Here is a 22,907-nt window from a genome sequence, read left to right on the forward strand (position 1 = left end):
TCCGAGGTGCATGCCGGCCGACCCGAGGGGGAGGAGTGGTTGGGGGGTGGGGAAGAGAGAGACACAGACAGAGCGAAAGAATAAACGTGCGACAGTCACACAATCTTACCTCCCGGACGAAAGGACTCGGTTCCTAGAACTGAGGTTTCCACAGCCAGTCTGCATCCCAGCTGCTTCTCCCGTAGGCGCTTTCCTGCCTATCACCACCTTCCGACTAACTTTGGACAAGGCTTGAGCTGCCTCCCTCCTTTCTTCTCTCCCCCACCCCCCTCTTTTTCCAGACATTCCCTAAACTCAACCCAGGGCAAATCCAGAAGTCGGTACAGTACAGAGCTTCCATTCAATCGTGGTGGTGGTGGTGGAATCCCGTTTACAGTTTCTCTTAGCCAGATGGAAGAAGTAGGTGGTTACTAGACTTTGGAGGGGAGCGTGCACGGGGCGTTGGTAGCAGGAAAGCGCGATTTCTCTTAGGTCTTGGTGCTGCTGGTGAGGTTCCCAGATTCCAGCTGCCCTCATGCCCAATTGCAGTGGCGGGTGAGGGTGGAGGGAGATCCGCGTCTGATGGAGGGGAGTCGAGGAGAGTGGAGTGGGGGAGAAAAGGACCCTGGACAGGCTCCACGGACACACATTGTCTTGGTTCATGTCTGTGACCAATCTGTGCTGCTGCCTTTGGGAGCTATTTGAGCAGGGCAGTACCTGTAGGGTTTTTCCTCCTTCTAAAATGTATTTTAAAAGAAGTGACTATCCTTCTAAAATAAGTTTAAAATCTTTCTGACTTTCCATTTGAGATGTCAATAGGATTAAATAAATGAAACTTTATTTGAACGGGGAGTTTACCCACAGACTCAGCTACATCTCGCGTCTTTGGCCTTATTCTAATTCTATGGTGGTAATTACCCTTCGTTTCTTTAAGTGCAATAGATTTATTGCCTTAGAGACTATGCACAGTTTGATTGAATTATTCATTTTTTTCTTTGGTGTAGACCGCATCTGGGGACTCTGATGTGACGTGTAGATTTTTTTTTTCAGGAACAAAGGGAATGTGGAAATGAAAGAGAGAGGGAGAGAGAGGCTGGCAGATGTAATGAGACGTGGTGAAGGTGTACGCAGACTGGCACTCCCACTCCTCCCTTCTGCTCTCACTGCAGCCCTGGGTAACTCGCAGGCTAACACAAACAGCTTTTTCTCCCGCAGCCTGCCCTCTGTCACTGTAAGTACATCAGCCTTCTCTTATCAGCATGCAGATTCCAGCCACGCACTCCCCATAGCCTCGGCTTTGCACCTTAGACAGCAGAAGCACATTTAAAAATTAACTTTCCTAAGCCAGGGAAGGCATGTCTGTGAAACTTATTTTTGATTTATCATTATTTTTCTTTGAAAAAAGTTCATGCATTTTTACCACTTTCCCCACCTCCTTTGTGGCGGTGCTGCTCCTGCTACTGTCGCTACCGCTGTGGTCTTCTCAACCGGATGACGCTCAGATTCAAATGAAATTTAACGTTATTCTCCCATCTATTTAAAATCGAGGGTCAGTGCTTTGTCCTTTTGCAAAATGACGTCTTAAAGAACGAAGAGCATTTATTCATAGTTTGCTTTTTGCTTTGTTGTTGAAACATGAATTCCGATCTCTTTGAGGCAGAGTCCCAAGGGCACTGTTATTTGTGAGTTCAGGGTTTTTGGTTACTACAAACTTAAATGAAATGCGATGGGTTGTTGACGTGTTGGCATGTTTGTTATCCCTGTTTAAGGAAACCTATTGCTGAAACTTTTCTCCGTGCTGTAATTAAAGTTTTCAACTTCTTCTCTTTAGGCTTTTACGCTCTTTCACTTATTCTTCGTTTCAGTACAAGTTCTCTTTCCCCGTGTTTTGGAGTAAAGTCAGCTACGTTTGTCCTATTTACACAGTATCTATAAAGCCCTTCCTGAAAGAAGTTAGCGAAGGAGTATAAATACCCTTAAGATGAAGTCATATAGATTTGAATTGTCTGTCTGGCTAGTGTAAGGAGATTTTCAAAGCGGGAATTCGAGCTTTTAACAGCCGTTATGACTTTTGCGTGGGTACTTTAAATGTTCACTTCTCAAGTTCAGGGGGATCTCCGCAGGAACCATGTGTGTCTTTCCTTCGAGGGTTCGCATCTCTTCCTTGGAGGTGCGAGGCCAAACTTAGCAAAACCGAGTTGCCTTTGCTGTTTGCTGTGCGCGGGGACACCCGGACAGCGCCGAGGTAGCCAAGGCTGCGGGCAGGTAAGTCAGTCCCCCACCGGTTCGTCTTCCCTTTCCCTTCCTCGGTCCCTGGCGACCGGGTTCCTGCGCTGCTCGGGACTCCAACCCCCAGGGGAATTGAGCCCGTGTGCGCCCGGATCGGGCCGCGGTGACTGGGTGCCCTCCGCGCCTCCTGGGACTTCTTGGCGCCCCGGGCAGGTATGGACCAGGTGGAGCGCCGGACACTTGAGCATGCGTTCTTTGCCTCGCCCGCAACACCGTACAGCCTCGCGGGAGGCATCAGAAGAAACCTTGAGCGCGCACCCCCGCCTCCAGGGCCACGTGTCAACTCATGTACAGCCTGAAGTGCGTTACCGGGACCCCAAACTTTAGTTTCCTTCCCCTAGAAATTAATGTCATGACCTGTTCCAGGTTGCGCATTATCAATTTACTCAGGTGTCGATTTATTAGCTAAAATCTAAAGAGGAAGTCCCCGCCGCTCTTTTTCAGAAGGTCCATTGCGGCCCGCTATTAGAGGCTTAGACGCCAGGGATCTTGATGATGTCTTTTTTTCCTCCTTACCTCCCGCCAGAGGCCTGCATCTGGTCGGCGGGGTCAGTCTTGCCCCCAGAGCCATGACATTTAGAGACGGGCGCGCTAGTATTTGAAAAGCCAAACTTGTCGCAGCAACTTGGAGGAACCCAGTCGCGCCCTGGTGTTCGGCCCGGATGCTGCTCCTTGCTCGGTGGCTCTTCCCTGAGGACCGGGTTTGGGACCTAAGCTACCCCTGTTCTCTCTGCCCTACCTCTGTAGGCATTTCAAACAGGTCGTTAGCTTTTGGCGTCTTTAGACTCTGGAGAGGTTTTCTGGCCCTTGCGGTGGAGTTCCAGGGCAGGCGGCCGAAGAGCGCCAAGCTCACAAACCAAGCGCTAGACTCTGCAGGGCCACACATATTCACACACACACACAAACACACACCCGAAGAGATTTTCCTCCTGTCTAGGCTAGAAACACCCGGTCAGGGCTTGCCTCCTGACTTGAGGTCAAGGGGCGCGGCTGACCGTTCTGGGAGCCGGTGCCCCTAAGGAACCGGCTTGCAGGTGCCGGGGAGAGGGAGTGTTCTTCTCGCCGGCCTCTAGGTTCTAGCACCTCCAGGGTGACTTCCTAGTCCTGAAAGTCGCTGGTGCGGGTGGACACAAGATACTTTGTTGGGCACTCACTTTCTCCTCCCAGCCAACAGTCCTCAAGCTCCCATTTCGCAAGCATCTCTATTCCTTCTGTTCCACTGATCCCAGGTGATCATTCCCACCCTTACTCCTCCACTCGCTTTTCCTTTTCTACTCTGGCATTCACATGACAGCAAGCCAATAATACTACCTTAAGAAACCAATATAGGGCTTACATATCTGCAGAGCGTTGGTGGTATAGAGGGTAGCATAGCTGCTTTCCATTTCATCTCAGTCTGTTCTGTTTTCTGTGCTTGCTTATTCTCTCCATTTCCTTCATAGTTAATGTTCCCTTTATCTTTTATCACTTAATCTGTGGGAGATCTTCCTCATGTTGGCTATTTTAGATCAGCACACATACTGTTTTTTTTTTCCTAGTCACCTTTGCTGACTCCTTTCTCTTGTCCCCCATCTCCTTTCACAAAGTCCACGTTTATGAGGCATCTCAAAGAGGCAATCTCATGTAAGTTCCTACACAGTAAGGACCTCTCCTTTGCAATTCTAGGCAGGTTCTGTGGGTATGTCAGAACTTCTCTTCCAGCTTTTAACCTTGATGTAATTTTTATTCTTCACTGATCACAGTTTCTTGAATCTAGTCTTTTTCTTTCGACCTGGGTTAAGACAGGCCAACCTCACCTCATACACTCTGCCGCCTAGTTTTTCTGTATCTGCTGTTGTGAATGCTAGTTTTTCCCCCACTATCTCTTTTACTCCCCATCTCTACTGCCTGACACCAAGAGTATGCCCTCTCCTTCAGCACCCAGCTTTTTTGCTCTGATAGAAAATTGCAGTTCTCTGTCCTTTAAACTACACTATTCCCTTCAAATCTTCATCTACCCTAGATATGCATCAAAAGGAACCTTTAATTTGTGTAGATTTTTGTCTTTCATTAGCATAGTTCTATGCATCTAATATGCATTTTTACATGCTGTCATGGGTGACTGAAACTCTCTTTTTCATCTTCTACAACTTCCAGATCATCCTTCTTGAAATTGTTTCTCCAAATCTCTTCCTCTATAAAGTTGAGGTGATTCACATATATCACCCACCCAGTTCTATGTAATACATATTTCTCCATATAATAAATGTAGAACTACCTATTTATTGTTATAAAGGTATAATGATTTTTCTTTGGTAGTTTGCACATGCCATTATTTTAATAATTAAAACCTTTAAGCTCCATAATCCTTATGGCCTCCAGAATACTGCCACCTATATATCAGGAATCACCTGTGTCAATTGTCTTTTCTTTTTTCCTTCTCAGTTCCTCCTCTTCCATCTTTTAAAACTGAGATCCTACTAACTAATGTGTTCTCATTTTCTCTGCTTCCTTCATCTCTGTCTCTTCTCTCTTGTGACCACTTCTCTTTTTTTTTCATTTTCCTTCATTCTACTTGTTATTTATCCCAACTGTCACCCTTCTTTCCTTCTTTCTGGTCTGTTTAAGCCCCTTTCTTTCCCCTTCTGTTTTCCCCCTGATTCCCCCACTTTTTGGGTCCAGTTCTGTGTCTCAGTACTTCTTACATCCGCCCCATTTCTCCTTCTGCCACTTAACTTTTGCAATAAAGAAGCGACCATCTTTACAGTTTCCTCTCCCACTTTACTCCCTTTTCTCCAGCTTCTTTTCCCCCAGTTGCCTACCTTTTCCCCACTTCCTTTTGCCTTTCTCTTGACTCCTCACAGCTGCGTAGATTCCTAGCCCTCTCACACCCCTTACCCGGACCCAAATAGCCTTTGGTCCTTTTTCTCCACGTTGTGTCTCCCCACACTTGTTCCTACCCTCTGACCTCGACTCTCCCCTTTCTTTGTCCCAGTGCAATTCTCTGCTGGTACTTGCTCCATTCTCTCTTCCTAAGCGCTTTCTCCAATTCCAGCCTCCGGTCTCGCCGGTCTCTGCCCTCTTCTCTCTCTTCAGCTCTCTCTTGCCTTTGCCTACCGCTCTCCCCTCCTTCTTCCCCCGTCCCTCCCCCTCCTCCTCCCTCCCAGCTTCCCTGCCTGGCTCGCTGCCTCTCTCGCCTCTTGTCTCATCTTGCCTGTGTTGTCTGGGAGGGGAGCCCTGCCTCCTCTCCTTCGCTCAGATCAATGCCCTGGCCACTCACTTTCTGATGTTGCACGACGGGAAATGCTTTGAATACTTACGACATGGCCGCTCACACTGATTGCCAAGATTGACAGCACTAACCATCGCCTTCACTTGTTTCAGGGGGGAAGCCCCTAGTCACCCCTCTCGGAGCGCACCTCCCGGCACCCCGGCTGCAAACTTCGGCGGGTCTGCGCTCCCCCCGCCCGGGCCGGGACACCCCCGCAGACTTGAGTTAACGGGCTGCGCTGGCCGCGGCGCTGGGGGGTTTTGCTCCCCTGCTCCGGGTCTGTGCTAATTGACCTAGCATCGACTCCCATTCCTTTATTATTTTCTTTTTATTTGTATCTTTCCCTTTTTCTTTAATGCCATTTATTCCCGCGGCGCAGCGCACAAGAAGCCCTCTCGTGCGGTACCATCCTGGAGCCCGCCCAGGTAACCGGGACGGAGCGAGCGAGCTCGAGAGCGAGGGAGGCAGAGCGAGGGCGCGGCCCGAGTGTGAGCTACCTGTTGGGAAGCCGGAGCGGGCAGGGGGCAGAAACCCCAGGCCGGGCTGCCGGCCCCCCGCGTCTTCCGCTCCTGCCCTTCCGGGCAGCTCCAGGGTTAGTTTCCCTGCGCTGGGACCTAGGGACTTGAGCAGGACAGGCGAAGAGACTAGCCCCAAGCGAGCGCAGCCCTGCGAGGGCACGGGCTCCCGGGAGCCGTTTTGCCCAGGCGGGCAGGGTTTCCGTACTTGGCTGGGGCGGGAAGAAGGGGAGGAGGAGCGGGAGGAGGGCGCTCCGCGGGGTCGACGCAGAGGGTGGGAGTGAGCAGAGAGAGGGGCCCGAGCGTCTGCCGCTCGCCGGTGGACGTACGGATCCCCGGGAATTCGTCCCCCTCTCGAAGAGTTGTGCCTTGTTCCGGAGGCGGTGACAGATCTGCGTGGCGGCTTCTGGTTTTCTAGCCATCCCCTCCACCCCCAACTAAAAATCCACTCCGAGAAAACACATGTTGTAGTTGTAGATAACTGCGTAGGGCATTAAGGCAAAAGGGCAGGGGAGAGAGACAGACAGCGCAACCTTTGACAACAGAAAGCTGTTATCGCCATCCTAAGTATTCGTCCGGAAATTTGTCCGCCCTCACTATCCACCTTATTCCTCTTCTTCCGCCTCCCCGTATAGAATTCTAATCTATGTAACTGGAAATGATATGAAAAAGAAGCCAGGTGGCTTAGAGAATGAATTTTTAAGTCTTCGTGAAGTTTGAGGTAGGTATTTCATTGAAGTTCGCGCAAGTGTGTGATGGAGAAAGCTTGTGTGCCTGAATATGTAGTTTTCGCTCTCGCTCGCTCTCGCTCTCTCATTCTGTGCGGGGAGAAGCGCGTGTGCTCCATGAGGGTTCAGATGGGACCTCTGGGTGGTAATTCCCTGTCTGCACACAAGAGGGCAGCATCCCGAGGGCTTTGTGCGCCCTCATCGCGGCAGGCTTGGGTTTCGAGAAAGTTATACCGAAACTTTCAAACCGATATCACATCTTATTTCGTGATATTAGAAAAAAAGAATGATATGAAGAAAGCAAGCAAGCAGGAAAAAGGCGAGAGGTGAAGAAAGAAGAGAGAAAGGAAAAGAAGAGCAGGCAGCCATCCTACTCCGGGAGAGTCCTAGTCACGCCGAGAATAGGGGGAGGGCTGTTTTAATTGTGGGTTTGGCCGACTGACGACTGGAGTGCCCTCCTCGGCTACAACTTAGTTGTAGCCGGAGGTCATGTAAATCGACCTTAAAAGAATGCATAAGCCATAAATTAAAATAAACCCTCACCCAAGGACTGATCCATAAGTAGACAATATCCAACCTGGACAAAACGGGCGTCCCTTACGAGCCGACCTAAACCGCATCCCCCCCCCCAAGAATAGAGACTAAATGCAAAGTAAGTTTCCTAGCAAATATTTTGTTTTCTTGAAAAGTGTTGGGTTGATTCGTCGTGTGACTGACTGCGACGCTGCAGTTTTCCGCAGCGCTTCAGTGTTAACCCGGCTCCGGGTGCGCGAGGACGGGAGGACCCGCTGGGCTTCTGGGCTTCTTAACGCTACCCCCACCCCCATTTTGGCTTTGAAACTTCGGCGATTTGCGGGGTTGGCTGGCCGAGGGCGGGCAGGAGGAGAGGATCTCCGCGGTTCTCTCCGCCGGCGTGAAGTTTACCCCGGGGAGTTCAAAGGAAAACCCGGGTCGCTAGAAAACCGCTGCGCTCCCTCCACCCACCCTCGCCCCACCGCCACTCGGCCGCGACTTTCCTAGGACCCTCCGCGAGTTGCCTCCAGTTTTCTCCGCTTCTCTTCCTTCCTCCTCGCTCCCCCGTTTTTGGACGTTACTTTTTAATGATCTTTTCAGGAATAAACAAACCGAACTCAAAGTGCTCATCTTCGGTCCCCTTCCCTCGGCGGCGGGGGTGCGCTGCGGGCCGGAGGGGGCGGGGGCGAGGGGCCGCCCAGCGCTGCCCGGAGCTGGCTGGGTCTCGCAGCCCGCCGGCCCGGCGCAGCGTCGCCGCGCGTTTCTTCTCCGCTCCGCGCTCTTCCAACTCGCGTTCTTGAGCCGGGCCGGCGCCCTCCGTCCTTCTCGGCGTCCTGCCCAGACCCCGCTGCTTGCTGCTCTCCCGGCAGCTCCGGTCCACGTCCCCCGCTGCGGTGCTCAGCCCAGGCCCGGGGGCAGCGCTGCCGTCTGCCCCAGGGCCCAGCCCGAGCCTGGCTTTCTTCTTTCTCCCTTAAAGGGCCGAGCGGAGAGTGGAAAGGGCTTGTGCAAAGGCAGCTGGGGTTGTGCTCTGGCGCCAGGAGTAGCCGCCCGCACTGCGTAGGGCAGATTAGCTCTGTGCGGGGGTTGTTTCCCGGCGCTCCGCGGAGTTTTACGATAAAAAGAAAATTGGTGTGTTCGGAGTAGATAAAAAAGTGGTTGTTGCCAGCGTGTTTTGAGTTTTACTTAAGCTCTCTCAGGTTGAACAAGTTTTTTTGTATGATTTGCCAGATATCGAATGCCGTCCCTATTTGGAAACTAAAAGTAAGTCTTCGACCAGGAGAGATGGGCTCTCCCGGGGGCTGCTTCTCTGTGTGTGTGATCTCCTTTGAGGGCAGCACTTGAAGTTTCGGTCTCGAGATGGCCCGAAGCCGCCCCTGCGGCGAAACTGGGCTGGGCTCCGGGCCTCCCGCCGCACTGTCAATGGGGCGCCCAGATGACGTTCACGTCCCGGTCTCCTGTCCCCGGCACGCACTCGTGTGGCCCGGCTTTTGGCCCTGGCCGAGCGGCTCAGCCAACAACCCAGTGGAGTCCGGATGTGAAAGTGCCTCATCCCCTCGAGAGGGTCTTTTCTGCCCTTTATAGTCACATGCCCAGTCCCCCCCCCCCCCTTTCCCCTCCCCCGGTCCCAAGGAGAACAGACACAGCTCCGCCCAGTCTATTTCTAGGAGGTTGGTTTGGGAGAATAAAAAGGTCAAGTGGCCGGGTCCGCAAGCAGGTTCCCGGCGAGGGGGACAGGACCCACACCTGGCAAGGATCGCCCCGCCCGTTCCCCCCTCCTCCCGTGCCCACCCCTTCCCCACCCCTTCCCCAGGTCGTCCCGCCCACGGCAGGCCTCCCTAGGCCACATTCTTGCGCTAAGTGCGACAGGCTGTGGGAAAAGCAATCCCGAACCGGCCAATAGCTGGCGAAGCTGATCCCGCGATGGCATTTTGTTTTGAACAGTTGCTGGGGTTGACGTTTCCTCATAAGGTAAGGTGTCACTGGACAGTCGGCTGCCCAAATGCCACATGTATAATTAGCTTGCGCACTCAGCACCTCGCTCCCGAGGCCCGCAGGCACGGTCTTGGCTGACCCGGTCCACTCAGCTCCGTTCTGGGCCAAGGATTCCCGAGGAAGGGCCGAACCCGCCAGGACAGCCTCAGGAGGCCCTGGCACCGGGAAAACTGTGACAGTGTAGCCTTGTCTTTGATTTTTTTTTCTTCTCTTCTTCTCTTTCTGTTTTCTCTTCTCTTCTTTTTTTAGCGGCTGGGAACTACTGGGTAGAGAGGCAAACTGTTTGCCAGCAGCAGGGTGCAGACTGGATGAGGGAAGTGGGGAAAGGAGATGCAAAGTGACCCTGGCAATATACCTGCCTTCCCCACCAGGCCCTTGTGGGAGAGCTTCTAGTGACCCTCCATCTGCACTAACCCAGTAGGACCAGCACTCCCTTGGCATTGCATATCCTGTCTGGGGTAGGAGCTTCAGGCTTCTAGTTTGAACGATTCACCTGTATTTTATGCTTCCCAATCCCCTTCTCCCCCCACACCATCCCCCACGCAGAGGCCTCTCCAAGTTAGTATATATGCCTGGTTGCAGCTTCCGATTTCTCCCTCCAGGCCTAGCCGCTTGGGGCTGCTAGTGATTGCTGTGGGGTGATCCTGGAAATATCTCTTCTGTCTTTCCCTGTCTTTCTTGTTCAGCCTGGGATTCTTAGGAGCAGCGCCTGGTCTGCAAGGAAACAAACTTATCCTTTCTATCTGTGCCCAGATTGTGCATGAGCTTCCTCCCTAGATTCCCAGATCCCTGCTTTAGGTCAGCTTTAGCATGCACTCTCTGGCAGAGGCCAGATTTCTGCAGCGATGATCTTGACCTTCCCTCTGTCACTGTGCAGTCCCGGCAGAATTCAACACTCAGCATTAGATACTTGCATCAGTCTCCCTCTTCCCTTGTTTCTAGGCCACTAAGACATGCCTGATACTCACTAGAAGTTTCACTTTATTTTAAAACAAACAAATAGAGCAAATATCCTAAATTATCTACAAGTTCTATGGCAACAAGAATGCACCTTTCTGGTGGGATGTTGGGACATGATTTATTTAGTTGCATTTGCTTTTTATTGGACCAAAGAAATACTTTTTTCTTAAAGTAGGGGGAAAGTTGTGATTGGATTTTTTTTTTACTTTATCAGCCCATAAATGTATTATCCGTGCATTTTAAAGGATATCTTCCTGATTACACATATGTGAACACATAGGCAGTAAGCCAAATGACATATTTTTCTCCTACACTTTGGAAAACCTCATAAATCAAGAGAGATTGTCCCTATTCTTAAAATAGGAAAAAGCAAACAACGAAAAAGAAAACTTTTCAGAGCTAGCAAGTATTATTAGATCTAGTTTAAGACCGAAGAGTAAGAAACCAGGATCCAGATATCAAGTACTAAATCATTAATTCCTTAGGCAAAATGACATCTTCTTTTGTTTTTCTCATGTGCTACCAACACCTTACTGCTTTTCTCCTCTGTTCTCCCGTCATATTTCTTTAGTTATTAGTGGCAAAATTAGATTTTTGTTTATTGTTTATCCTGTTTATTGTTGTGTTTTGTCTTTGTTATGGAAGTGGTGAGAAAGCCCTTTCTTTTGGTGTATATATATATTTTTAAATGTAAAAAATATAAATTATTATGGCGCATGAAACAAATGCCTATAATGGTATGTTGTGTAACTACTGCATTCAATATTATATTGTAAAGAAGATAAATGTAAAACTATTATTAATAAAGCAGTACTAAGTACTTATATCTTATGTTAATTCTATAATGGATTCAGTAGCTGAATACCTAGGAAAAATGAGATTCAGTACGCGTGTTATATTGTCTTTTGAACATTTTTTTATTTGTAGCAGGAAATAACAGCTATTTTCCTTAGTGAGGGAAAAGCATGTATTTAAACTATATTACAATAACTTGCAAATATTTCTTTTTATAAGGCTTTAAAATGTATTACTTTATATAAATGGTAAATGTGGGTGGCATTATTTGGATTTTATGTCTGTTTCTATTTGATCATTTTAGGAATGATTGTGTTGTTGATCATTGATGAAATTGCTATACATATCCATCTTATATTCAAGTAATTGCTGAAGTTTAAATAATTCTCTTTTGAATAAGACTTAATATGCATTGGTTTTAACCCATATTTTCTATATTTTTCAGTTTTAATAGGTTAGAAATCTCTCTCCAAGTTTGGAATAATTCCTTGGTAGTGAGAGAATCACATAATAATGACCCTCATATATACACACACACACGTACACATATTTCACTAGTACAAATGGCATTTTATAAAATAGTAGTGCAGCACAGTTAAAATTTTAGTTGATCAAAGAACTATTTGTGTAAATATAGTTTAGGGTTGCACATATATCAATTGATATTTTTGAAGTCAAGTGAAACATTCCATCAAGTTAATGTGTCTGATAGTACCATATCAGGCACAGACAGGTACTAGAAATGATAAAACACAGACAACTTACAGCAAGATGATTTGCAGATGGGATGTATTATCTGCTGTCATGAGGTTAGATGGGTCATATTACATTAAAAAAAATTAATCTAGGTTATTTCAGAATTATCAATTTATGTGGGTATATGAGATTTAATGAGAACATATTTTATTATGGAATCTTGATGAAGAATGAATTTTTTATGAACAAATATTCCTTGCCTTTTAGAGGAAGAATTGGACTATCTTTGGGTCTGGAATGCTTCTTGTTTTAAGAAATATGACTCTCTCCTATTTTTTTCTAACAAGGAAAATAAGGTATTGGAACATTTAATGTTGTCATCCTGAATCCACATTTTCCACTGATTATACCTTGAATATCAAAATACTCAAGTAAAAAAAAAAAGCTGGTTCTCCAGTACAGTCTTTGAAAAGCAGTTCTTATTAAATGTAAGCACATTTTAAATGTGTAGCATATACTTTTCACTTGAGGTTCTTTAACTGTGATCTGAAAACGAACTATTTTGGTGGGAATTATATCAGAAACTTTCATCATCCTCTCGTTACATATTCATTATTCATTCACAGGAAGAGTATTTTATTTTCCTTGTTCTGTGGAAGAGGGTAAAAACTTCAGCTGATTAGTTTGTTTAGACATTTGGTTAAACTGGAAACAGTTCGAAATTTACATTATTATTTTCGATAGAGCTTTTCAAGTGTTAAGTGTCCATTGTTTTAGTTCGGATAAAAATATCAATTGAAGAATGTGGGTGGAGGTTGTAAGATGAAAGATCATTTAAATCTATTGTAGTGCTCTTCTCTTTCTCAAATCTGTGGAAGTCTCAAAAAAAGGAACATGAAGCCCTAAAACCTCAGAGAAGCAGTATTGATTATGTTCTGAACTGCAAATCCTTCATAACATTGCTCAAAATACCTAAGTTTACACCTATATTAGCCATTCTTTTTATAGTGACACCATGCTTAGTAAAAAACTTCTAAGCACTGAGGTCAGGTGTTGAGATTGGATTCTAGTTTATTTTTTATGAATCAGATAAAGATTTCTGTGCATGAGACCATATGTGAAGATGAGAGAACAAGAACATTTCCATATCAAAGGCAATATATCTGAGGCTGCATGGTAATTAAAATGCAGTGGTTTGGACCCTGCACTAGCACTTAAGCAGAGCATTGCCGGGACCTTGTGCATCACGCAGGCGGTTGCCTCTTGCATACTTCTTGAAATACAGTTATAATTTTGTACAAACATTTATGCCAGTCCACACTTTTCTGTGGATAATTTGTATTTCATCCAAACCATTCAAAGTAGAAGTTATTTTTTGAGCTACCCTCTCATTATGGCTTTTGTGCATCAACTATTTTTATTCTGGTTGTTTGTATTTCCTTTTACCAGAATGATGGCTTGTTTATATTCAGAATCTCTTCTTTCTTCTCTGAGACCCCTCATATCACTCATATTTTACTATTCGCTCAAAAAAACTTCCATCTTTTGGAATTATTTTCTGAGGTTAATTGTAGAAGTTATAACCTATTATAAACTAATAAACCATATTAAAAATCAAGTGCCTAGTTATTTCTACTTTATAGTGCTAATATATATTTAGTAATTTGCACAGTACATAATGTTGGAGAGAAATTCCTTTTCAAAATGTTTTTAAAGAAGAATTATGAAACGTTCTTTTTTACCTTTTAATGGCATGAAAATGTACAGTGGCATACTACCTGAAGTGAAAAACAAATAGTTGAAACTTTAGAAATCTTTATTATTTATCTAAAGAGTTATCTCTGCATTTATAAGGAGATGTATTTGGTTTTATTTATAAAGAATTGTGTTAGCTTCTTAATCTTTATTTATGGATATTATAGTGAAAATATGTGTAACAATTGATAGCCCAATGTTATATATGTTGTAGAGTTTTTTTCATCTTTAGTAACCAGCTTGTATTTGCTGCTTAAAAATTTTCTGGGTTTTTATTGCCGTATTTGCTCTCTCTGAAGATTCTGCTTTGGCTTGTGGCAAGGAATCCACTGCTGTATTTTGTTTACCGAGCCCCCATTGCTCTACAAAGCTTTTAAAGATTTGTCTGGGTTGAAGCACCAGGTACTGAAAAAGCCTAAGGTGATATTATGAAATCTTTTAAGCATTCTGCATGTTTTAAGCTAGTTTGGATGAAATTACTTGAGTATATTCATTTGGTGCTTTTCAATGGTGACATACATGAATAAGATAATAAATATAAAATAAATACAAAGCTCATTATATGATGTGCAGACACTCTATGCTCTCATTCAAGTTCTCATTTGACCTCTCTTTTCTGAAAATCTCAGAAGATAACCATTTAAACGATTGGTTATCCCTGATAACTTAAAAAATGTGTTGCTTCTAGTTATCTTAGAGACGAATTGAACTAGTCATGACTTTGAAGAGACGAATTGAACTAGTCATGACTTTGACTCCACTGAGCACCATCTCTTTGCTTCTTTGAAAAGTAATTCTTTAAAATTAGACAAAAAATTAAAGACGCTTTGCTTTCTAGGATTATACAAGCCCAATATGTGGAAAGAGAAAATGCAACACATATATTATATTTAATGAAGAACATGGATTTCACGTGCAACTCATTCTGAGACATGGTTGTGAATATTTTCTCTCATACTTTACCAACAGGTTATTGGGTAAAGTGATTGAGTTCTCAACAAATTCTAGATGCTGTGAAAGGCATTTTGAAGCTACAAGTCTGTGCTTTTAAAGAATTTTCTCTTCTATTGAAGATTTTGATATTTGGTGGGTGGGGGAACAGGCGCAGTTTTCCTGGTGCTGACCAGGTCTTCAGTAGAAGGGGAAAAATGCCCGAAGAGAATAGTCCTTTGCTCTTTCTCAGGAAGGAATTTCAAATGGTAGGAATGTCGTTATTTTCTTATAAATAATCTCCAGCTATTTTCATGGGCATGAGCCTACTATGTCGAAAAGTCAGCTGTAATAATACATCCATGGTGTAATCCCCCAAGCCTTAGTTTCTTCATCTGTGAAATGGGAGTAATGATAATATCAATATCATAGGGTTATTGCGAGGAATAAATGAGATAAGAGAATGTAAAGCACTAACTCAAAGCTTTGTTTAAAATAAACATTAATGCATGTGATCTGTTACTGTTGAAATGGTACTGAGAATAATACAATCTGGCTTTCCATTCCAGCTTCACCACATATTGGCTGTGTAATCTTTAGCAAGTTATATAGACTTTCCCCCACGCCTCTTATATAAAAGATAGCAATACTGCTTCCTTCCTTTCCTTCCTAGAAAGGAGAATTTGTTTGTAGTCTGGAAGACTTGGGAAAGGGTCGTGACTAGAGTTTGGATGCCTAGCCTCTAGAATTTGAGAAATTCCAATTCCAAGGATGAGAGGAAATTTGGAATGATCATTTGTCACTCTCCGTGTAATATTGATCATCATTTCTCCATTCTAATCAGTAAAGAAGCTCTCTTTATTTTGAAGCCTGCAAAGAAGGAAATTCTATAATCTTCTTTGATTATGTTTCAAAGATTAACACCAAGAAGTTCTTTATGTCAGATATACACACAGTAATGTTTTCTCTTGCTTTCATTAAAAAAAAAAAAAATGGAAAGACATTCTTCTTCATTTAAATGATAGACCTTCATGTGTGAAGACCAAAATTAAGCTTTAAGTTTCTGTTTCTTGAATCTTATTTCCTAAACTAGTTGTGTGGATTTTAAAAAGTTATGCAACCTCTCTAACTCAGTTTCCTCATTTTTAAAATGGGGATTGTGGTAGTATTTATCCCATAGAGTTGTTAGGAAGGTTAAGTTCGAAGATACTGTATCAAAGTATGTAGAACAGTGCTGGACAACTCTATTAGGAGAAATTGACTATAGTTGAATCATCAATAGTAGAATCTGTTAAATCTTTACATTTTTTGGAACTCCTCAGTTTTCAAGATACTTTAATGTTCATTACCCCATGTAGTAAGAGGTATGCTGAGCAGATAACCTATCTGATTATATTAACTTTCTACTTGATATGAACAAATGTTTCAGTTGTGTTTTAGTTTCGGATATCATTCACTCCAAAAAGCTTGTGTGCCATAAATTAGGGGTGGCTGTTTTAGCCCTCTTATTTTTAAATCTCTTCTTGATCATGGCCATGCTTATTTATTTTTTATCTTCATACCATACTTAGTTCCAGAGACAAACTGTAAATGAATAATACCATGCTCATCAGAAGTGCTAAATGCCAGTCAAACATTCTTTGATTAATAAGAATTAGGAATGAGATTATTGTATAATAACTATAGCTAGTTTGATAGGAAAAAATCTTTTAAAATATGGGGCTCATGAGGGAGGATTAATAAAAGGATCCTTGATGACAAGGTTGAGAACCACTTGATGGTACAACTTCAAAGATAAAACTGCATGATCTTAGTAAGGAAGTATAAATGTAGGTAATTCTATGCTGTATTAATTGCTAGAATAGAGATATGTACAGGAGCAGAATTACCTATGTCAGAGTAAGTTTCTAGGAGAAGGTAGCCTTTAAGCTGTGGTTTAAATGATGAGGAATAGGTTATTTGAGGTAACACCCTAATGTCCTAAGAGCATTGGACATGTGGGAACATTTGGTAGCGTTACTGATTGGTCTATTTAGTCTATATGCCTGACACTGAAATGTCTTATATTTGTCTTTTTGTGATTCCTAGATAGGCCGTGTCTGTTAGTGAGTGTGATGTGGCCATAAGCCAACAACTAAATCATGACACTTCTCTTTCTTAGCTCAGGTTTGTGGTCAGGAACATTGTGAGTACCTTTTAAGGGTTCAGAGAAATCTTTGAAATTTTTGCTTTCCTGTCATATTTGAAAGTATGAAGATTAAAATAGCAGCTTATTATTGTATGAACTGATGACCAGGACTATTAGTTGCTACTTCCTTGTGTTTTGTACTATTAAAACCTTTTTTTTTTTTGAATTGGCAATCACAGTCTTAAAAGAACTGTATTTGGCAACTTTTAGATCTGTTTCCGAGATTTCCTGATTTGTTGCAAGTCTTTAGGTGCCTCACATTTGTAAATAAGTTTGTCTAACTATAAAGTTGGGATATTTCATAGACTCTTTTTTTTTGAGGGATAACATGAAAATAAAAATCTCCAGAATGATTCAAACTTTTTGGAAGGAATACAAATTTTTATTATAAAATAACAAATGACAATGAAAAGCACTGGTAACAGAAGCAGTAGTAGCAGCAACAACCCTTCTCTATCCTTGATAGCTTTCAAATAGGGATGTTAAATTCACTCTTTAATTCTGTTATCTGGAAATCATGTTTTCTAATAACTTTCTGAATGCTTTTTCTCGGAGCCCATAGGTCTTCTTTTCTATTTTTGGTTTGGAAGCTCTCTAGTGTTTAATAACTTGTTTCTCTAAATCAAGCACACCTACTGAGATTTTGCAGCTTATATGGTTTTGTGACATAATAATTTTTTAAAAAGGGCTTGTGGCCACATAGGTTAGAGAAGTTATGAACCTAGTTTTCAGGAATCTTAACCCGTTGTTTTCATTATCACCACTTTGACTTGAAGGAGACCTGCAATGTTGATAATGCAACAAAAATGATGAAATATCCATATTTAAAAAAAGGCTTGAAGCTGATAAATAGGGGGAAAAAGATGTGAAAGTTCTATAAAACAGTTTACAAACATCACCTCAGTCATCTTAAATTAGTTAATGCTGCTTTTAAATAACTTCTTTTCTTTTAGGATTTTCATTTGAGTTCTTTAATAAGGAGCAAAACTCCAAGCAACAAGAAAATAAAAATGTAAATAATATAGCAGCTGATCAAAGTTTAAATAACTTGGACATAGCATATTAGTTAATTGAATCTCAGGAACACTTTTTAGTCTTGAGATTGAAGACCCAAATGAATACTGGAGAAAATTTTGACTGTTTAAAGTTATTAGGTGTAGTCTTTTCCCACTATAAAACTGCATATTGAAAATAGATATATTAGAGTCAAATAAAAGAATTTTAATCCTGGAGCTCCTAAAATTATATGTGATATTTAATTTTCTAGGTTTCTAATCCTCAGAATGTTCTTAGATATTATTAAAAGAAATTTCCAGCTTTTCTGAGGCCAGACTCTTCAAACTTTTATAGGCCACATGGCTAAAGAATGCCTCCCTTTATGAAAACATGTACTTTACTATAGGTTTGTGTGTTTTACAGGTATGATGTGGGAGTTTTGTGTATACTGAATACTTTTTCTGTTTTAAATTGTGTGGCATTTTGTAAGGTTCTTTTTCTCCGAGACAAGACATGTATTTAGCCTAACTTGGGTGGTACTAGTGAACATGGGGTTTCTTAATTCTTACTAATAGCATGGTAGGAAAGAATAAAAAATAACTTGGATTATAATTATGATACCAGGGCCTTTTTCCAAAGCACTCATCATAATTAGCCATGTCTTAGTTGTATTCTTGTGTTTAATTTCTTCATTATGCACACATGAAATGTTCATTAATGTTTTCAGGGACTGGTGAGAGGAGTATATGGAAAAGTATATTCTTTCACAGTGCGTGCTAGTTTTTTTCTTCTGGATTTTCTCAACATTACTTTCATATCTTTGGGTTATGACTTCCTTTTTAAAATCTGTGCACATGTGAGTTTCTATAATTAAAAATCTAATCAAATAGGATATCTGTGTTAATGTCCTTGAAAAAATAACTTTTTTTTTTAGGAGGTACCGGAAATCAAAACTGGGACCTCATGTATGGGAAGCAGGCACTCAACCACTGGAGCTACATCCATTTCCCTGTTCTTTAAATTTTATAAGTCTGTAACATATAGCCTTTAGTTCTGCTTTTTAAAACAAGTTTATATCTGAGATAATTAAAAAAAATATGATTTTATTAAATTTAGTAAGAGGGACATTAAATTATTTGGTTATATTAAATTGTCTCAAATGAGGCCTCCATTTAGTTAAAAGAAGTATTTTGCTAATGTATTTTAAAAATAAATGTTTGATTATTAGAAAATGTTTGAGTCTCGTTACATAGTAGGGCTATAGTTGGGACCTTCTCTGCTTGGTTGGGATGAATGTAGGGAACATTTTCACTACCTGAGGTAAAAAAAATAGAAGTTAGGATCTTTAGGGGGAGAAAGAAATAATGATCTTAAAAGATTGGATAGCAACTGCAGGGTATTGTTGGTGAGGGTAAGACTGGAAGAATTCCTCTGGCAAGACAATATTTAGGCTTTTGTGGGAGGGCTTCTGATTGTAATAGAATAGTGGTCTCCAAACTTTTTGGATAGAGCATACCTTCAGCAAAACATTTGTGAGCGTGCACTCCAATACATATGCATTTTTGTTTATAAAATTTAGACATGTACTGTTGTGCTAATATGTTATAAAACAATAAGTATGTATTTAAAAAGGTAAAGTTGAAACAAATAATATTTTAAAACTAACTGTGGCCCCCAAACTCTATAATGAATGTGCTTTTTCCTTTTTTTAAAATCTTGGCTTAACACTTTGTGATGAGGTGATTTAAATGTCTGGTTATAAGTTCAGTTTGCTTTGATAGGTGATTTTTAATTCTGCCACAGCTGAAAATGATACTTTAGAAAGAAAAATAGATCCAAATGGAAGAAGTACATTTTTGATTGCCCTTGTTAAATTGTGATAGTAATTTTTCAATCCTATATCCAAAATATGCAAAGAATTTTCTTAAATTTTGGCTAGTAAATCTCTGTTTTCCTTGATGGCAATCATTTTTACCAATAAACTAGAGAGTATAGAATTTTTGTATTTGTAATGAATGAACTCAAAACCTATCAAAACTCTTTGGAACGTCATTCAAGAGGTTAGAATATTTTATTTCCAAATTTTAAATAGGAAAACATGAGAGTTTTTGGAGGTGATAGACATAGACTTTTTGGTAACAAAACATCACTGTGATGGAATTATTTCCAAACATGTTTTCAAAATACTTTTTCATAGCATGAGTCTGTTTTAAAAAGCATTTACTTTCTCATTTGATAAAATATCAACTTCAACCTTGAAGAAACAGATTGAGTATATATATGTATACACATATGTATGTATATTGTATGTATCTAATATTATCTTTCTGAATCTGTCTACCCATCTCATCTATCATCTGTTATTACTCAATCATCTCTCTCTCTCTTCTCGCTTTCTCCTTGATAACATATACTCATAGCTACTTGTCATCACACAAAAGGTTAGCTCATTTGACACACTGGTTTTTTTGTACTTATTCTTAAGTTTGGAGACTGCTGTGAGAGAAACTGTGAACCGCTGTTTGGTGCACAAAATTCTCATGGTTACAGCCAATCTCATTTCAAAGTGATGTGAAGATTTTACTGTATTTTACAAGTCTACTTTTAAAAGTAAAACTGCATCACTGTGTAGCACCAGGCATCAACATTTTCCTGCAGTTGCTTGGCTATGAATGATGTGGTTGGTGAAGTCCATGGTTCTATCTCTGTAATCATATCCTAATTTTTTTCCTTCAGTCAACCAGGAAAGCTATTTCACCAGTGGTTATACTTACTCAGCTTTTTCCTAAAAACTTACTTTTATTTTAAAAAGTAATTTACTGTTGAGATCATATCTTATCTGTTACATATTTTAGTGGCTTACTGAAAAAGTAGCAGTTTGCCTATCAAACATCATAAGATGAGGCATGTTCAAAAATATGTGCCTTAATTCATCTGAAAAGGAAGCATAATAAATAGTTTCTTTTTTGCAAATCTTTAGCCATGTGTTCTACATGGCTTCCAACATTTCTTACACCAGTACCCACTACACAACTCCAGAGGACGTCATTCATGTTACATTCTATGTAAATGGTTAGCGCAGAGGTGTGCATTGTGGCAGCTCTGGTTTTTAGCAAGGGGATTTATTTAAATTTCTTGCGCTGTATTATATGGGCCATTTTTATAGCAGCTGGAAGAACAAGAGCTTTTCCAATTGCATGTGGCTTTTTGGTTTTTATAATTAAGGAACTTCAGAAGAGGTTTCTAAACATTTAACGTTAAGTTTAATGAAATTTTGTGAAATACTGGACTGAGTATTGTATGATTTTAAACACTGTTGAAAAAATTGCAGCAATTTAAATTTATATCTCTATGCTTAGTTTTAAAATGTCTTACTGATTATAATGGCTTTGTATTATTAATATTTAACATCTCAAAGTACAACAGGGTAAGGTACCCTGTAATGATACTAGATAAAAATCTATACTTTAGATTTTCTTCTTGATAATTAAAAAAATCATGGCTTATTTCTTATCAGATCTGCTTAGATCACCATTGTTTCTGTGTGGTCAACTAAGAGCTACTAGTAGTAGTACAAGTGTATAGTTGGCCATAGTCTTGTTGTCACTCAGGTTTAGATTATTAATATTGAAAGGATCTTTAGAAATCATATAGTATTTGTTGGAGGTTAATTTAGTTAAAAACTGGATAATATTACCCATAATCAGTCTTCCCTCTTCTTTTAGGATACCTCTCTACAGGATGTGACACATTAATATATTTGACATATAGACTAAGAGGATCAATCTGTATATTAAACTTAAGTAGGAATTAGTATTTCTTATTTTTAAAATAAAAATAAATAAATATACCTCTGTATATTTATCTAGTATACTATTAAGATATTTGCACCTAGTTTGTAGATCACTGAAAGGAAGGTAAGTTGGAAAGAGAAGGTGAAGTCATGATGAGTCAGGGGGAAAAGCATAGTATCTACAGAACATTCTCCTAAGATAGAATGCCTCTGAAGAAAGTAGCCCATTACTGAAAACCTGGGACAGATTTACCACTGTTGGAATTCAGTCAAATAATATTGGATAAAGAAAACAGTAGTGTGGCAGTTTTATAAGGGCTCTGATATGGGAGAAGAAGCAGATTTAACCCTTATTTTACTCTAAGTTTTAAGAAAAATTTTTAGAGAAGCTTTAGATTACATAAATGTTACATCAGAAATATAGGGGATTCCCATATACCCCACTCCTTAACCCTCCCACACTTTCCCTCATTAACAACATCTTTCATTACTGTGGTACATTTGTTACAATTGATGAACACATATTGAAGCATTGCTACTAACCATGGACTACAGTTTACATCATGGTTTACACTTTGCACTGCACAGTTTTATAGGTTTTGACAAAATGTATAATGTCCTGTGTCTGTCATTGCAATGTCATGCAGACCAATTCCACTGTCCCCAAAATGGCCCATGTTGCACCTGTTCTCTCTTCCTACCCTGAGAATATCTGGTGACTACTGCCTTTATATCAATGCTACAAGTTCTTCCATCACTCGACTAATAATAAGTCTACTTTGGTTCATAGTTGCTTTACCCCCTTATGAGTGTTCTTTCCTCAATCTTGAAGATTTTGGGATGGTGATGCCCCCTCTGCTTCTGATAGACAGAAGATTTCAATCCCATGGGGCAGATGGATGGAACTGTCTTGCTTGCCGTTATAGATACTCTCTATTTTTTAGGATGGGCATTGTCTATCATCATCCTTTTGTTATTTGTCCTGGATGGGTCTGATGAATTGGAGAGTAGGTGTTGGCTGCAACTCTGCTGAGATTCAGGGTTCAACTGACATAAGAACAGCTGGAAGACTTAAGTCTCTAGATCACATATTTAACAGATATAATGCTAATTATAGATTCCAATAAAAGGGGCATAAGAACCATGAGTAGGAAAATTATAAATCAGTTAAACTCTGATACATTGGGGAGATAGGTTATCATATATTCCAAGGTAAGGCCTATGGAAGATACTGAATACTTGGGGTTGGCTGACCTGCCTATGGTGTCCAGCTGTCTCTAGAGCCTTAGGAGACTCCCTACTTGAAGCAAGCTTACTGTGGCAGTCAGTGAGATCCTCCTGATATGTGCATAAGCATAATCTCTGGAATGATCTCCCAACTCACTTTGAAATCTCTTAACCATAAAAGCTCATTTGTATTTAATATTTCCCCCTTTTGGTCAAGGTCTTTTTCCAAATGCATCACTAGTTGGTGATTGCCCTTGGTGCCAGGGAGGCTCATCCCAGGAATCATGTCTCTTCTTGTACT

The 22,907-nt window shown here is 41.4% G+C and overlaps 1 protein-coding gene across 27 annotated transcripts in view; it reads left to right on the forward strand.

Annotated features, from left to right (window-relative positions):
- The first annotated feature begins 302 nt into the window (after window positions 1-302).
- SOX6 (SRY-box transcription factor 6) overlaps window positions 303-22,907 on the forward strand; it is a 701,188-nt gene continuing 678,583 nt past the window's right edge. For 4 of the 27 annotated variants that reach the window (XM_071218198.1, XM_071218195.1, XM_071218178.1 and 1 more), the window contains exon 1: window positions 8,987-9,242. The gene's annotated coding sequence lies outside the window, so the exon portion shown is untranslated. Of the gene's footprint in view, window positions 400-1,029; window positions 1,211-5,449; window positions 6,111-6,961; window positions 7,414-8,930; window positions 9,243-22,907 lie in introns of those variants that run through there. The other 23 variants (XM_071218194.1, XM_071218189.1, XM_071218174.1 and 20 more) reach the window with 18 other exon arrangements.

Source organism: Dasypus novemcinctus, chromosome 10, assembly GCF_030445035.2.
Source record: "Dasypus novemcinctus isolate mDasNov1 chromosome 10, mDasNov1.1.hap2, whole genome shotgun sequence".
Lineage (NCBI taxonomy): Eukaryota > Metazoa > Chordata > Mammalia > Cingulata > Dasypodidae > Dasypus > Dasypus novemcinctus.